General features: G+C 37.9%; 1 protein-coding gene across 5 annotated transcripts in view; it reads right to left on the bottom strand.

The window, feature by feature from the left end:
* LOC117407636 (double-stranded RNA-specific editase 1-like) overlaps positions 1-16,955 on the bottom strand; it is a 141,934-nt gene extending 124,979 nt beyond the window's left edge. For all 5 annotated transcript variants that reach the window (XM_034012820.3, XM_034924292.2, XM_059032042.1 and 2 more), the window contains exon 1: positions 16,641-16,955. The gene's annotated coding sequence lies outside the window, so the exon portion shown is untranslated. The remainder of the gene's footprint in view (positions 1-16,640) is intronic.
* Between the last annotated feature and the right edge of the window lie 785 nt (positions 16,956-17,740).

Here is a 17,740-nt window from a genome sequence, read left to right as displayed (position 1 = left end):
ACTGCTGCACAGGCATCTTGTGTAAATCAGGGCAGGCCTATGGTTTTCTGACACCACCCTGCTATATGTAGGACGGTATCTCCAGTCCAACAACTGTATGCCTCATGTAAGTCTGCATGCTTGGGTGATGGATTCAATACCAGACATTGGTGGTAGATACTGTAAACAACTTCATTTGTTGAAGACCATTGTTGAAAACACAGCTAAACTGACATTGTAACAACCAGCACTAATCTTGTACAGACTAAGTGCTTTGCTTGTAGCAGCTACGGTAGTCTCCGGCTAAATCTTAATGAAAAATTCTACTGTAGTCACTTTATTAAATGTACCACACACACAGCTGCATGTGTTCAAGTCAAGGTATTCAAATCAAGGTATGCAAGCAATCCTCTATATTTCACGTCACATGTTATGTCTGTCACACACTATTCAGGGAGCCAGGAATGTAGTCAGAGGTAAACATTACTCAAAAGCACGACAACCTTCAAGAAACCAGGCAAGCACTGACATCTACTTGTGTCCAACACATAACTTGAAAGGCAGTGTTCTGTACATAATGTACAGTAATGTGTGTTTTATTGCACTATATCTGGAACACCGTAAAAAACATACCCTAAAAGTTTTACCTGTGTGCGATTACCTTTTCAACATCATTTTTGGTCCCTCAATTAAAACTATAAATGATGTCACATTAGATTTAGTTTCCTAAATGTTTAAACTATAAAAGTAAACCCATTAATACGTTTGAACCAGGCCAGTAGGGGCAGCTGTTTGATTTTGAACATGTATCTGATGCTTTGTACAGTATGAGTCTTAAAATATTGGTTTTAAAGTTTTAGAAATTGAAAGAAAGGAAGCATAGCAAAGGAATATGCTTTCTAGATACAAAACACTGAACAAATTGACATGGCAGCAGAGGAGAGACATACAAATACTGTATAATTACAGTACAATTGTTATAAATCACTAACACAATATGAAGACTGCTTAAAAAAAGAAAAACACACCAGGAACAAACACTATGTTCAAAGTGTTTAGTGAAGAGACCTGTCTGAGCAATGCAATGGCAAGGTCAAGAACATTTAGTCTCATTGTGCAAAATCAACTGCATACCAAACTGAGGAATCACACTGACATGAATGCAAGAAATGGTATAGAGAACCACTTACAAACTCAATTACTGTATTTCAGGGAACAATCTTATACACCTTCAACAAATAGTCTACCTACCCCATTCTTTAGAATTCCAGAATGAATCACTTTGAATACATCTGTTATTGAAAATGCTGGGAAGCACCTAAAAGCATTAAAACTGCCTCCTAGGTGACTGTGGAGTGAAAGCATGTATACCATACACTTCATTATCATACCTATTGGTTTAAAAGACTAAATCGTGAATAGCAGGTTTATATATTGTAGCAATGACCAAACATCACTAAAACTTCAGCATGCTTTATTTGAGTGTATTGCTTTAGGTAAAGCCATGCTGGATCATATTATTCACGTACAATCATGAGGGACAGAGGTACTTTTTCCATCTCACTCAGTTGAAATGAAAGATATTCGTTTAACCCCGGGGGAATGCAAATAATATGTTCTGGTATTGTAATGTATCAGATAAACCGAGGTGGCAAGAGAGTGGAGCAAACCATGCGAGAGCAAATACACTGTAGCAACTGGAGTCTGCATGAGAGACAGACTTCATTTCAATACCTGTTTACTACAGTAAGTTCCTGTCTGTTCTTCTCATGACGTGTGTTGGGTAGAGTCCGAATGAAGTCCCAAAAGTACATTTCTGGTGTTTTGTAGTGGTATCAAAGAAAGGGCATTCAAAACACCATAACTAATAGGCTTTATAATTTGGTCACAGAGCAACAAAGCATTCACAAAAAAATGACACAGCAGATGTGTTGTTTCAACTAGAATGTTTGAAAGCAACTTCTAAATCAACACATTTGTCATTAAATGTATTTAGTTTATTTTAGTACTTCTTAAACTTTCAATTACCAAGTTAAAACAGTTGACAAAAACAACATTTTAAATCAAAGTGTCCTTTTTTTATGGAGGAGCTGTTGGCAATTTAATCATCAGCACTGTTCACAAGTACTAAGTTTCAATCAGTTTTCCATTGAATTTAAGTTTATTTTTGTATTTCTAAATTCTGTAGTGTTTAATAGTTACAGATGACAATTATCACTATGTGAATTTTTAAATTATAAAAATAATCTGCAATTAAAATTAAAGTTATTAGTGCACAGTACAATAGTTGTATCACTGTATGCAGCATCATATTTTTGTAATAAAAAAACAAAAAACAAATCAGAAGCGGAACATTTGTCTTCTAAAAGAAGTTGATCTCTTGCCTTGTTCCGAGCCATCTTTCATTTGATAATTTGTTTTGTTCCCAATCACAGCAAACACTCTTTGCTTTGCTGTTAAGTGACCCTGATAAGAGCTACAACAGAGATCTCAGGCATTAAACATTTCTGAGCTCAAACGCAATTACAATGTCTGAAAACCACCACCAATAAGAAATGCCACTTGTTAGGGGGAAACAAAACCAAACTGCATTTTTAACTCCTGCCAAAGAATTAAAAGGGAGTGGGGATGCCAACTGAAAAAAATTAAGTGCTGGCAAAATAACAGCACTGTTGAAGTCATCGATCTCTCAACACATTGGACTTACTTCCTACTGAATCTGTTGACATGTTACAATAAAATCATAAAAAAATACAGGACTACGGTGTGACCCTATTAATCTGGGTCACCAGCAACAAAGACGGTTGGATTTTTAGATTTTCACCACACTACAAGTCCTGGCCCTGTAATCCTATCATTTCCTTTTGGTTACAATCTTAAAAATATTCCACCCTAGTGGGGGCTCTGTGATCTAAACAGATTTACAGCACCCAGTGCGGGCTCAACTAGTTGAAGCACGCACTGCTGTGATCTCTCTCTGCAAACTATATTTAATAATGAAACTACACCACAGATGTCCGTGCCCGTCCCACACAAAAAAAAAAGCTATTTGTGGTAGACCAGCTTTAATACACACTTTTGATGGTAGTGCACAAAGCTCGTTAGAAGCCAACCAAAACATTTTGGGTAGTAGGCTACAGTTTGCACTGCTTTAAGGAATAAAAAGTGCCATTGTCTTGTAGCATTTTAACTACTCCAATAACCTTGCTTTTTTGTACTTAGACAGCAGAGAGAATAAGCAGACCAGCAAGGTCAATTTGAAGGTTAGAAGCAGAATTAAAAATAATAATACAAAACATGTCTCATGTGACTGGTTTTATCCAGTGGAGAAAAACACAACTGTGTACTATAGTCATGAAACCGATCTAAAACGGACACACAAGTCTTAGGAGGAAGGACACAAAGCATGTATCATTTTATTGAGAGCATAAAAGATCCCTCTACCATTTATTACCCCCCTGCACCCCCCCCCCCCCCACCCTCCAATATCATCTTACACCACCACTCACCTGTTCAGTCCTGGTTCTGCAAGGATATATACTCATACCTGTACTCATGAGATAATTATCCTTTCTAAGATTGCAAGCAGTTCCCAGTTTAGGGTATAATCCCCCCTATAACTACCCCCCCCCCCCCCCCCCCGAAATATGAGTTCTGGCTATGGGAGATAAAAGCATCTGTCAGCTAAAGGATTAAGAATCAAAGCCATTGTTTTAATGGATTTATTTGTATAAATTTAGAACGGTAAATTATACTTCAAGACCAAATCACTAAATCAGAGGCACGTTTCATCTTTTTATTAAAAAAGTCAGGGATCGGACATTGTCCAGTAACATTTGGAAAGTGGAGCCTCCCACTGGAATGCTGCTTCATATGTTATGCGTACTTAATACCGAAGATGTATGGGTTTTATAAAACCAGCTGTAGACGAAGAGCTTTCAAGTATCCTTCAAAAGTACATCTGCACTAGTACCACATGGGAACCAAGTGCTGTTGGTGGTTATTAGTAAAGACTTTAATTAGCTTCAGAGAAAAACATGCTTCTCTTCAAGAAGACTAGATAAAAACATGCTCATTTCAAATGCTAAGACACCAAGCCCATTTGCCGATAGGAATTAATTAACAGTCATTTATTTGTAAAGAGAATGAATTAAGACAAAAACCACACTGGCGTTAGTCCTCTTCCCTGCCAAAGACACCAAGAGATCAGCAATTCTTCCATGAATTAGGCTATTTATTTTGACACAACAGTGTGAAAACAGGGCTTCATTTTAAGACTTGTCCGTTTGCCCGGGACAGTCAAATGTTGACTGTCAACAGCGCCTAACCTCAAATAAACATTTGTTTTAGGTCGCACTGGCGATCATTTTAGTCTGTTACCCCTCCCTTACAGTGTACTGTCTACAATCATTGTGAACAATAACTCCAATAGTGAGATTGCTATCATTGTTCTCTGGTGCACTAACTGGCTGCCATCTTGCTTGCTTGTGTGTCTGTATGGTAAAATCCATTCTTTAGGTATAATTCTATAGTTCAGGAGTGTGCAAGTCATATCGTCCGACAACAAACAAGATTTTCATGAGGGACAACAAGTTTTGCAGTTATACTTTGCCCATTGGACAAATAGTTTATTTTTCCTTTGTGCATTCTGTTGCTAGAAAAACACTCAGGGTACAGAGTTACACAATTTTCTGAAAAACTAAATTGCGTACGTCTAGCACCTACACACAAATATTTTATATATAAGTATTTACGTCCCACCCCTATCACTTCTGATTGGCTAACTGTGGAAAAAGTTGATCTTCTATTGGTTACAAAGAAACCCAGAAATGGCTGCCAAGAGAGCCTGGCAAGACGCAGACTCCTCTTTTAAAAACTTAAGGTATTATTTACGTTTTTTCTAAGTTAACAAATGAGTGATACTGTTTTCTTAATACAAGAACCGGACATTTAATTGCAGCAATCCAGTAAAGTTAAAAAAAAAAAAAACCACACACACCACTATAGGTCACCAAGGTATTAGCGGATTAGAAACAAACAATTGTGTTGTATACATTTCTAAATTGATTTCTGAGTATTTTGTGGTCAAGCGTGTACTTGTTAGGATGTTTCAATAATAAATAAATAAATAAAACCACATGAAGTTTACCGTTAGGAGGATTTCAAGACAAACTTTCCCTGGCTAAAAATGTAATGTTTTTTTCTTTTGATTTTATAGTCTTGCTAACCTAGTTTGCCATTTACCATATTTAGATATTTTTTAGACTGAAACGCTATATTAAAACTTTAAAACAGTTTAAAAAAAGTATATAATAGAAAAAAAAAAAAAACATTTCATCTTTGCAGAACTTGATGAAGCCTACTGTAAATAGCGTGTGCATTTTGGTAGAAAAACAGTAAAAAATGCAGTGAAACTTGAAAGGTTAAAAATCTGGGGTTCAGTAGTTACAAAACTCAAAAGAACCCAATGCGCTTCAACAGATAGCTTCAACAGAAGGTCATTTAAAAGCGCAGGCTTTACGCTTTCCATTGATGTCAGGCACACTTTCTACCACCCTCTCATTCAGTGCTCCAGTGCAAATCAGTAGGTGTGTTCAAGTGCCTGTAACTCAAAAACAAAAAACAGCTAGGAACACAATCCAAAGAGGAGGCTTGGGGCTTTCCAATGATATCTCACATGCCTGGATGATATGTTCCTAGAATAAACTACAGTGTCCAGAATACAGTGGTGCCTTCACTTGCTTGGAGACAGTTGTGCGCATTAGGCGTCTTATCCATTTTGTATAGCATAAAGAACACATTATACCAAACGATGGCTAGAAGTAAAGGAAAAGCAAACTAAAGTGTTCATATACACATTTCCATTCATTCATTTACTCCAGTTGTTAGTTATATGCTGTTTTATTGCTGGGTTCTGGTTTTACCCCAGGTTACCAGGGGCAGAGTGCACCAAGGAGGCGTAAGTGATGAGAGAAATTTTTGCGGAGTCCATCAAGCAGACAGAAGACTTATTCAGGTCATAAAGGGGTCGTAACTGTACGCCTGCTAGCGGGCTAGGAAAAAACATGGACAAACCGCTCGGGTCTTTTATATCCATGCACCACTCCTACCCAATAGTGTAAAGGGAATTGACGCATAAGGGTCAAATGTCCTGTATTTTACCTGTACACCAAAAAAACGTGGGGAAAGGTGGGTGGGTAGACAGGTGTGGAGTCCACTCTGAACTAGAAGAGACCCATTTACAGGTAAATTCCATCTTCTTACCAGTTCTTCGTGAACCCACCGTATACCAAAGAATAAAAAAAAGAAAGGGAGGGGAAAAGGAGAAATGTGAAAGCTGTTTAAGACGTATCCTATACAATGGATAAGACCGTGTGAGCAAACTGGTGAGAGGTGGAAACATCCAAGTTAGTGTTTCATGGAAGTGTGAAAGGAAGACCAAGTTGCTGCTAAACAAATATCACCAATAGGAACATTCCTGATATTTGCCCAGGAAGTAGCCACGCCCCTGAGAGAATGAGCCTTGACGTGCTTCACCAGCGGTCATTCTTCAAGTTCGTAACAGAGCTCGATACAGTCCTTAAGCCATGCTGCTATCGTCTGTTTTGTCACTGGTCTGCCCTTAAGGAGAGGGGCAAATGAGATGAACAGCTGACCACTTTTCCAAAGGGATTTGGTCCTGGATATGTAGATCAATCACGCCCGTCTGACATCCAGCAGATGCAATTCATTATTCTCCTCTGACTGATGAGGGAGTATCTAGAATACTCATGAATCCAGTAGATGTTCCTGCTGTCTGCTGGACATTCAGAGCCACTGCAATACATTTCATTAAGCCCTCTGAATCTTTACAATTTAAAGGATTGGAGACATCATACTCCATCAGAAGGAAAGACTGCCTCAAATTCACCCTCCTCTATTTCTGTAGAGGAGTCTGGCTGTGTGAACATTTCATTAGGAGGCCTAGGTGGTAACACGTGATATGGTTGTTCACTGAGCTGCATAACAATCTCAAATACCATAGCTTTAATGGCTGGGGATAGGACTGTCAATCCTTCTGCCGTATTGAAGCCAGGCTACAAGGACGTCACTTGAGGAGCAGGGGGTGGAGACAGTGTTAGGTCACTCTTTGCCTTACGCTTCCCCGATTGGCCGGAGTGTCTCGTAGGGGAGTGTTTCACCCCTGACTTCGATGTTACAGAAGTTGCGGGGAAGATGTCAACAAACATTTTGCGCATTTAGTGGAGGCTCCAGACGGAGATATAGGAGCTCCACATTTCCTACAAACCATTGTAGCACAGCCGCTACCATGTAATTAATAATAAACTCCTTCCAAAGAAGGTTACCGATTATCCAGCGCTGTTTGTCCTGATCACACAGCCAGTCTCCGCGCCCGTCTCCAGTGGCCCAGACCACGGAACAGAGTCAGAACAGACACTATGGGTAAACAATGCGGTGTGCAAAGCAGAAAAACACTACACATGTCGGCAAATTGTATTTTTGCACTTTCTAGCAAATGCACTGCAACGATGAAGTAAACAAGCAATAATGAACTCCCTTTTGATCAGCTTCTAGCACATTCATGTTTTATGTGTTATCTTTGCTGTGACTTTTTTTTTTTTTTAAACAAAGTAATATACATGGGAATTCACTTAAACAAAAAGAATGGAAGAAACTACAGTCAAATTTAATTTTCCCAGCGCGTACAGAGTAGTTGGTTCACTTCCGCTTTGTTCATATTGTTTTTAAAAGCACACAATTACAGTTTTGTTTTAAAAGCTAAAAAAAAAAAAAAAAAAAAAATATATCACAGTAAAAAAAACGCGATACATCAATATTTTTATTTTACCCCCGATATTTGGGATCGTAGGATTTTGGTATCATGATATAGCGTAGGTGTCGATATACCGCAGAACCCTATTGTGGACCCGACAAATGCCGGGAGGGATTATTGTTCTAACAAAATCACCATTGTCGTCAAAGCCCCCTGCTGATATTTTTTTCCTTGATCCCAGATAACCTAACACACAAAAAAACAAATGGATCAGTCTCTTAAAATGCAATAGAAGTACAAACGGTCAAAATCACAAATGTTTTATTTTTAACATTTATTTCGGATCTTTAAAAATCTCTGTAATTTGAAATGGATGTTTCAAATTGAAATTCGATTCCAGTATTTCTCCCTAAGGACTGTACACTATGCAGTGCAAATATCTGTAAGTGCGAGTGTAAATAAAAACATTTAAAAAACACTAAAAAAAAATAAAGTAATTTGACAGTGTGGACAAATCACAAATGGTCCATAAAACCATAACAGATGCTGCCTCAAACAGAACGCTGGCTCGTAGGGGTTGTGTAAGATGCCAAATTCAGAAGTGGCATTTCAGCCAGCTGCTTCCTGTCGACAGTGCAGCGGTGCGTTAGCAAATCAGCACCAGGTCCGAATGCATTCAGTTTAGGACCAAGCAAGAATCAGGTTTCCCTAACCTGCCCGACTATTTTAACCCTGTATAAAACAATCAAGAAACAAAACAGATTTGACCAAATTTAATGTCAACAGTACACACTAGAGAGCTGGTCTTAGAATGGCCCAAAGTAATTAAATCAAATGCATTCGAACAAATGCTGATGGGACCACATAATAAAGGAAAGGCTTAAAGCAGCAGTCCCTGAGCTGCCTGCAGGCAGAAGCAAAAGAAGGAAAATATTCTGGTATGAAGGCAACAAGAGATCATCAGCAAAGCCCTGCGCGGACACAAACACAATGTATCCGCATCCGTGAGACTTTAACTTTACCCGATCCGCACTCCTCCTGATACATCCATCCGCATCCACAAAAATGCACACAAATTGCAAAAATATGTTTGAAGAGGTTGGGATTGAGGGGAATATTGGACGTGTGTGAAGTGTGTGTTGTCTGTTCAGCAGCCTGCGTATTGAGCTGCCTGCTGTCACAGAGCACGCCTGGACAATTGGACAAAAAAAAAAAAATGACACTGAACTGAAGCCTTAACTATAACTTTTTTTTTTTTTTTTTTTTTTTTTTAATTCCAGGCAAGTCATTCGTGAAAATGGCTGCCATCGCACCTAACACAACTAGTGCTAAAAGTGCCGTTTTGCAGTATTTTACACGCACTGACAAATGTTTCTGCATTAGTAAACTGTGCTCCAATAAAGTGAGTGCCAATCATGGCAATACCAACAATTTACGGAGACATTTACAGGCAAATCACAAGACGGAACTTGAAGCACTTTCGAGCGAAGAACAAAAACTAAGGCGGAAGACGCGCCACAAGATACAACCCCACAGGTAACTCCAGATTTGGTTCTATTAATTTTTTTTTTTCGTCCAGAAGCAACAGGCAACTAAGGAAAGTACAAACAGGTGACCGTGTCAGCTGACAATGTGGTCACATGTTTCTACTCTGGGCTCGCAGTGGTAAAAGAAACTGATGGCTTGACAAGGTAAGATAAACACAAGCTGAACTTTGATCAGCCAAATGTTAATTATATCTGATTCCGATCCGCGGCTATAAAGCAGATATCTACGGATTTGGAGAGCTTTAATCATCAGCCCTCCGCTCTACAGCTCGTATGCAGATCAATGGCTCTGCTACCCTCATTAGCAGACCAGCTTAATGCTGAATGAAATCAGTAGAGAAGCCTATTGAAGTTATACCGTAACTGCATCTATCTGGAAAGCTACTTGCCCAAAGCCCTGCATGCAGTTTACTATTAAAAATTTGTCATAGCCAGTGCCTGTTTGGTTATATATATATATATTTTTTTTGGTAAAAGTGTGCCTGACCCATAGCCACAAAAAACAAAAAAAGAATGTCTTTTTAGAATACAGATAACAGGCAGAGTAGGATGCACCCAAGCATAGAGCAGCAACAAAAAATAACTGATATTGGTATTTTTTTTTTTAATATAACTGATTTTTTTTTTATTATTATTATTACTATTGATACAATTGTGTTTTCAACAGTCATTTAAAGCCAAAAACAGAAAACAAATGATCAAGATGTTTTTTTCCTTCTTGAATACAATCTACCTGCCCTGGATTTGTGTATTGAACTCCCATTTGAGCTACATTTTGACAAGACTAATTATCATCAGCCATGTAAAGCGAGGCACAGTATATTACAATGGTGCTTTCCATCTGCTTATCTGTTCATTTTTCACACTTTGTATCTCACAAACTTAGTTCACTTATCCGACAGTGACCCACTAACTGACAGACAAGAACTGTGATAACCAGATTTAAGTCACACAATGCCAAGCCAGTACTGTTTGACACCTTCACAACAGGAGTGGACCCGTTGATCCACTAGATGAACTTTTGAACAGTTAACTAATTTGGAACCTCGGCAAACTGTGATGTATCAGGAGCACCAAGCACAAATCATTCAGGTACAATCTTTGTTTTATTTTCAATATGAACCCCTCGCCTTTTTTTGGATATACTATGTCTTTGGTAGAAGCTTTTTCTATTTGGCCGTGTATTTTTTAAAGGCTGGAATATGATTGGTTTACTGAAAAACAGGTCATAAATGGCGTGACGCCATATGGGGGAAGCAGAACAGTGGACGCCATGAGGCCTTACAGGGCTTAAGTAAAAAGTAATGACGCCAAGTGAAAATATAGAGATGAATGAATTCAGTATGAACTTGGTTACTATTGCTGGGACACACATGAAAACAGGTCAAACATGCCCAGCTTCTATTGTAATCTTTCTTAAATAACCAATGATCTGATTTGGACATTTTGTAGAAATACTGTACAAGCTTAGTATCTAGTCCTACTGCAACCCTAAAGAGCATACTACCTGATAATGACGGTCTCAAGTAGACAACAAATATCTCCAGTGGAAACAGGGGCATCTTGCTTCTGTGATTTGGGCTTCTGTAGCACATGTGTTGCTTGTCCCAGTAGGCTTCAAACGTCTGCAGACTCGATCCATCATTATCCACTTGCGACTAGTTGTGCCATTCCAGGAACACTCAGGAGACTACCCTTGATGGACGTGCTGGTAAATGCTAACAGGTGCACAGATACACTCACCACTGTCATGCCTGTTGTGAAGTCACCACTTTTCTTTTTATTTAGGTTTAGCGGATCATGACATCACATTACCACAAATTTGTAAAAAAAAATGTTTGATTTGTATTCTCTTTTTTTTTTGACCAGTCAGTGTATAAACAGCAATAATAAAATGTGTTAATATAAAAGAAATATAACCCAAAGTAAAGCTCAACCCGATTCCCAAGCTGCTCTTTCCTGCAAATTGGTTTTCAAGATAAAATCATATTAAAAGTACCACATTGAACTCAAGAGCAGCAAATCTGATAAGGCAACATGTGGCGGTCAATGAGTGTCACAATGCAGATTTACACTTCAGTGCAGTACATTGTGTACATACTAAACACCGCTCAGCTAAAATACTGGGCAATTTGGACCAAATTCCACATTCTGTAGAAAGACTTAAATCAACACTTCTGATATGTTTTACCGAGCAAAAGCAACTAAACGACATTCAGCTAGCTATTACTGAACTGCAAATAAAGCACGTCTGAAAAAGACAACACTAATTAACACCTGTTCTAAAAAAAAAAAAAATAACACTGCTCATTGCTGAAATGCTTCACAAAGATGCTTAAATAACTCTCAGTGAACAACAAGGATATTTCAGATAAAGGTAAGTACACTTAAAGTTGTAAAAATAGCGATACTGCCATTGCTTGTTCAAATAATGTATTGACTCAGGAGTTCCATTATTCCACTTGTAGCATGCCACAGTAATGCCATTATCCCTTAAATAATATATATGCAAAGTAAAAATGCAGAGTACAAAAGCAGATGTTTGTATGTTGCCATCCAAGATAGTTAATCGGTTGTAAAAAGATAACTCATCTTTGTTTTCACAGGACTTGCTGCACAGATGTGATTCATATTTTAGGTTTAAGACAGGTGTTACAGGATGTTTTTTTCATCTGATTGAAAGAAGAAACTGCATCCATCTGGTTCATGTTATACTGCAATGCTCACATACATGTGGAGTATAAAATAAATGTACTAAACAACAATATTTTAAAAAGATACAAAACAGTGAGATATTATTTTATTTAAGTAGAATTTGTGTTTCATGCTTTGGTTCCTTCACACAGAAATAAAAAATGTGCTTTCCAAATTGGGCAGAAAATGAGAAAAAATAATTGCAAATAATAAAATGTTAGCCGATGTCCCGAACCATTGTGAAGCTGCAAAACAAGCGAAAGAGATACTGCAGAGAAATATCTGGAAACTGCTTTAAATCAGATGCTTCTGTTAACAGGCCAGTTTATTTTTATTAAGGTAGCTTAATTTTCGAAGGTTCGTTCGCTAGCCAGAAATGCAAAGACTGTTTTAAACCTTCGGTTCGTCAGGCACCATTCACGCACTATGGTGTATTTTTTTTTGTTTTGTTTTTTTCCCCCTCTGTAAACAGAAACTGTTTGACAGTGTGTGAATACTATAAATCACAAATTAAATGTCACTCGCATCTAAAATTGGACCTTTTGATTTGTATAATGTGTATTACTTAAACAAAAGTTGTTCTATTAAAATCCACTAACAAATAGATATACGTAGCAACTCTATATGACGTCGCTGCCGTGTATGGAGCAGTGTATAGTATCTGCACTGAGGGGGTACCTATAGCGGTTGTAGTGCTTCAGTAAAATATGTACAGAATACCTAGTGTACAAGACTGTGTAAGAGAAATGCTATTGTAGAATATGTTTGAAACATATACACTAACACTAATCATTTCAATTTAAAAAACTGAACACTGTCCACCCCTCCCCGGTCCAACTCGTGTTAACAGAGACAAACCTTTAATTTCTTAATTCACCATCTCAACGGCAAAGCATCGTATAGCATAAACTGTATTGAAAGAAATGTCTCGTCTTGCTGTTTGAGATTCTTTTGTTAAATGCCCCCAAAAAAAGTTGAATGCAAACTGTGTGAGCAACTGTTGATGTATCAGAGGCACAACCAACCTCTAGGGTCACTTGACAAGCATAAGTTCATATTATTATTATTATTATTATTATTATTATTATTATTATTATTATTATTATTATTATTATTATAGTCGTAGTAGTAAAATGTGACTGTGACCGATAACCTGCTTGGAATGGTGACTGTTAAAGTTTGTTTTGCCTAAATCTGCTGCAGTTAGTGCTGCTGCAATGAAAACTTACTTGCAAGCAGCCTCAACTACTTGTAAACAAACAACGTGTATTTTTATTTCTATTTAAATTATATAAACATACTGTTCTATATATTGTATTTTTAAACTACATGTGAATGTTTTATTCCATGCATATAGAATACATGTGAAGTAATAGGATTTTCAAACCAATACAAACAAGTAGCTAAGGTGATGTCACCAGTAAACTATGCAAATTAGTACGACTGAAGGTTCGAACCTTCGAAGGTCAAAATGTACCCTTTGTTGCAGCCCTACTTAATTTACTGTGTACGTATTGAAATTTGTTTCGTATATCCGATTACTTTGTTGATGCATTCTATAGGCATATTGATTGAATTCAAGTGCAAGGACCTTATCCAGAATCACATGTATGTAAATCTAGGTGACATTTTAAAGAAGTGTTTCCTCTTCAGAAACTATTTTAAAATTCTGCCAAAGATCTCGCTCACTTTGAAGCCGACACGTTGATTAAATATTTGCAATTACGCAAACCACAAGCTCCAGTTCTAGTCAGATATGATCTACACGTGATCTGCCTCGTACCCTTGTGTGGAATATAATGGTATAAATGCCCCGTTCCCTTGGCTGCACAAAGGCAGTTTGTTTTTTGGTTTTAAACTTTAGATTTCGGTTTTACTGAAAAACGACTGGACGTTAAAAACAGTGGTAAGATTTAAAAATAATAAAAACTGAACTGATCATAACCTACTTGCATCCCTAGTTCACAGCTTCCATGTTTACCTGAATAAAAAGATTCAAGCAAACTGCACTGCAATTTTGAAAAATGTAACTAAAAACTTTCAAAAAAGGACTAGTCGAAACGTTTGTCATTGTATTTAAGGTTTATTTTAGTATTTCTAAATTAAGGTCATGTCAATCAGCACATCTCCTAAATTTTGATCAATATAAGACATGTACGAATAGCGATGCTTCTGACCTAGGCAAATATAATAAAGCTAACCAGTTTCGCATTTTTGTTTCCACGAATTACGGTTTCAGTTCAGCTTCAATGGACTGGACATTTTCCCACTCCCCATGTGAAATGGTGATTTATTCTGACAGTATGTAAATAAAAACTAGGGGGGGATGTTTAAACATGACTGAAGTAAAACTCGGAAAGTATGAGTTACATAACATGATGACTGTGACACTGCAAGGCTACCTGTAGGTGTGATGGCCTCTGAACATTGCTCCAGGAATCTCAAGTTGCCTTGAGCTGCCTTAGGCATGATGATACGGAACACATTTCATTTTGTATGCTTCTGGTTTGCAAATGTTACCCAATTGGTTCACCAATAAAAGTCCTTTACAGAAAAAATAAAATAAAATAAAAGCAGCCCAAACAGTAAAAAAGGTCAAAACTTAAACTGAATACAGACAGCTATACTGCATCAGATGCTAAAACAGTGGTAAGTAAAACTGGGGCAAATTAGCTGTGTACAGTAAACAGTATCTTTCAATGCTTTGGGGTCTGAAACCTAGGGCTGCAGGACATATTGAACAGCTGAGAAGGTGCTGTGTGCAACCTGTCCTCCTCCAATCTGTACACAAAAATAAATAAAAGGAAGCACATTAAGCTTTCAGTTTTGGGAAATAAATACTGTCCTGTTTATTAAAGCATTAAATTACAGATTAACCTTACAACACTCTTATTACCATGTAATCTACATAATGTACAATTAATTTACACAGACATGATTTAAGAGAGCTGTTGGATTAATTGTAAACAAACCCCCCAAAGCCGTGTGCAATGTTTGATTTCGTTTGGAAGGAACTTTGAATGGAAATGGGCCTTTTTGTGGGGAAAAACAAAGAAAAAAAAACATAAACTACCTCTCGTTCAATATCTAAATGGCACTTTCCTTTCTGGGCACACCACCAAATGGCAAGAAACAATAAGTTAACATCCACTGTGGCGGTACAAGTGAACTAGTGTGCTAGTGTGTCGAACCATTGCATCAGAGTTCTGCTACGAATTGCTGCATACTAACCAAAAGCTACACAAAAGGGATCATGTTTGTCTCTAAATGACAAAAGAGTATGAGCATGTCAAAAACCACATGTCACACTGATTGTACCTCTGCCCTTCACTGGTTAGTCAAAGGTTAAATCAGGCCTCTACGCATTCCTACTAACAAGCTAATTTGGGACAGCAAACCATTTACTCAGCAATCACACTGCGACTGGTCCATCTTGGTCAAAATTCAAACACCAGTACCTGAATGAGTGTTTGCCTTGCTGTGACTTGTGTATTTACTTAAACACAAAGCTGTTCTATCACCATCCGTACATTCCCATAGAGCTGTGTACACCTAACACTCACCCAGGCATAAATGGTTGTATGTTTAGCAAATTTGTTTAAGGAACTAATGTAAAACCCAGTGAGCTGTACAACTCACACAGAAAAACCCACATATAATTACTATATTACTAGCAATGATACTAACCTATCAGCACTTTACAGATCTGTCAGGTGTAAGGATGCAAATGTAAGAACATCTTCTCAAAGCAGTCAGTTAGCCTGTCTCTGCAACTCCCAATCAACACTCAAAGTAATTAAGATTGTATTTGTCAGTTACAGGCTGAATAACACCAGGGCTAATTTACTACAAGGCCTAATTTACTATAGATTGAACCTACAAGAATCTGGGCAGCAGGTAACATTTACTTACTCTGAACCCCGCCAGCTGAAAAGATATGGCCAGTAAATTAGAATACAGAAATACTGCAAGAAAATGTACAATTAGTTATGAAAAATATAAAACACCTCACACACACACTCAAGTTAAAATTCTCACTCGGAAAGCTAGTCGACAATGATTTTATCGTTTATACGTTTGAATAAAGATGTACATAACACTAGATTAAATTATTATTAATAATATGACATACAATTACACAACATGCTCATGCATGCGTTTGATGACTCATGGCGGGATTGATAAAATAATAAGGGGGGGAAAAAATCAATGTATTGTTTCGTTTTAATTAAGCAACGGTATGCTAACCTAATTGAATTCAACCCCGTCAGTTATTTCATTCATTCATGGTGTCCCCCCTGGACGGCTCACAACTAATTGATACATTTAATAAATCTTAGTTTACAAATAAGATCTTTGTTTGTGTTACAAAAAGAATAACAACCAACCACTGCGGTTTTAATACAACGTGAAAGAAATATCAACAGCAACAATATTGACGTTCTTGGTATTGATGTGAATCCCACGTACTGCACCAGGGACCCAGAACACTATAGCGCAAGACATTACAAACCCGGCTTTTAATAACGTCGTTTTGTTTAATTTCACCAGCAGGAATAAATACTCTAGCACAGGCACGTAAGAATTGCAGAACTGCATCCCTCTCTACCCTCGTAACACACAAACAGTAGTACCCCTAGGCTTACCGTGTCCAGTTGTCTGTAAGGAGGAGATGGTCCTAGATCTGGTTTAGCTCCTCCGCCATTAAATTTGATCACACACTTACACACTGCCTGCACTACACTGCCGATGTTGCAACTAATCTCTCAAATCTTACACGCACCACGTTGAGTCCAATCTCAGACTGAAAGAGTACGGCCACTCTCACGGATTCTCCCCTCGCGAACGAGCATCAACAAAACAAACGGCACCTGATTGGGTAAGGAAGGAAACATGCGCGCTCCCCGGCAGCTCCAAAAGCTCCAAGCCAGAACGCGCACAAGGTCTTTGACTGGGCTTCTTTCGTTGCAAGCTGTCAGCCCATTCCCCAAAGCTGATTGGACAAACAGGGAGTAAGGACAGAAATAAGCGATTGGGTTACAAGAGGCTTGGCAGGTGAATACTGCTAAGCAATTGGCTGCGCTGTGAAAAAGCAAGTACTTTTGTTTACAGTGAGCAACAATTAAGATTTAATATCATTTAGCTAAATGGAAAATGTTTACTGCATTGAACTTACAGTTTAGAAATAAATAAAAAACACATATATATAAACACATATATAAATATACTGCTAGAGCACTACAAAACCCTGGAGAAGTATAGAGGAGAGTGTAACCAAACCAGTGATTTATTTTGTACTACTTTAGAGCTGTGTGTTCACAGTAAAACTGCCCTATTCATAGAGACCTTCATACAACTGGGTACAAAATGATGAACCACCTGCTTCAGCAGTCCATTGAGTTACCAGTTGTTAGGACGCTTGGGAGCAATGGCAATGACAGAGAATCACTTTTTTCCAAATAGTAAAGTACAGCTAAGTGTAATAAAGCACAGTGGTATATGTAAATATTGTCAAGTATGGAGGGACATGGAAACCATGTTAAAAAAAACATGGCAAACCCGGGTAAACTATGATAAATGCATAGTGTATCCATGGGAAAAGTGCAAAGATACTGTGGTAAACTTTCCAGGGCTCATATGGAAATCCTCCTTGTGTACTGAGAAACATCTGAGGTGGAGATGAGTGCTGGTCTGTACCCTGTGCATACAGTGCACCATAAACATAGAAGCATGCTGCGATTCTAAC

This window comes from Acipenser ruthenus, chromosome 10 (genome assembly GCF_902713425.1).
Source record: "Acipenser ruthenus chromosome 10, fAciRut3.2 maternal haplotype, whole genome shotgun sequence".
NCBI lineage: Eukaryota > Metazoa > Chordata > Actinopteri > Acipenseriformes > Acipenseridae > Acipenser > Acipenser ruthenus.
Note: the sequence above shows the minus strand (reverse complement) of the source record. Positions and strands in the feature narration are given on the sequence as shown.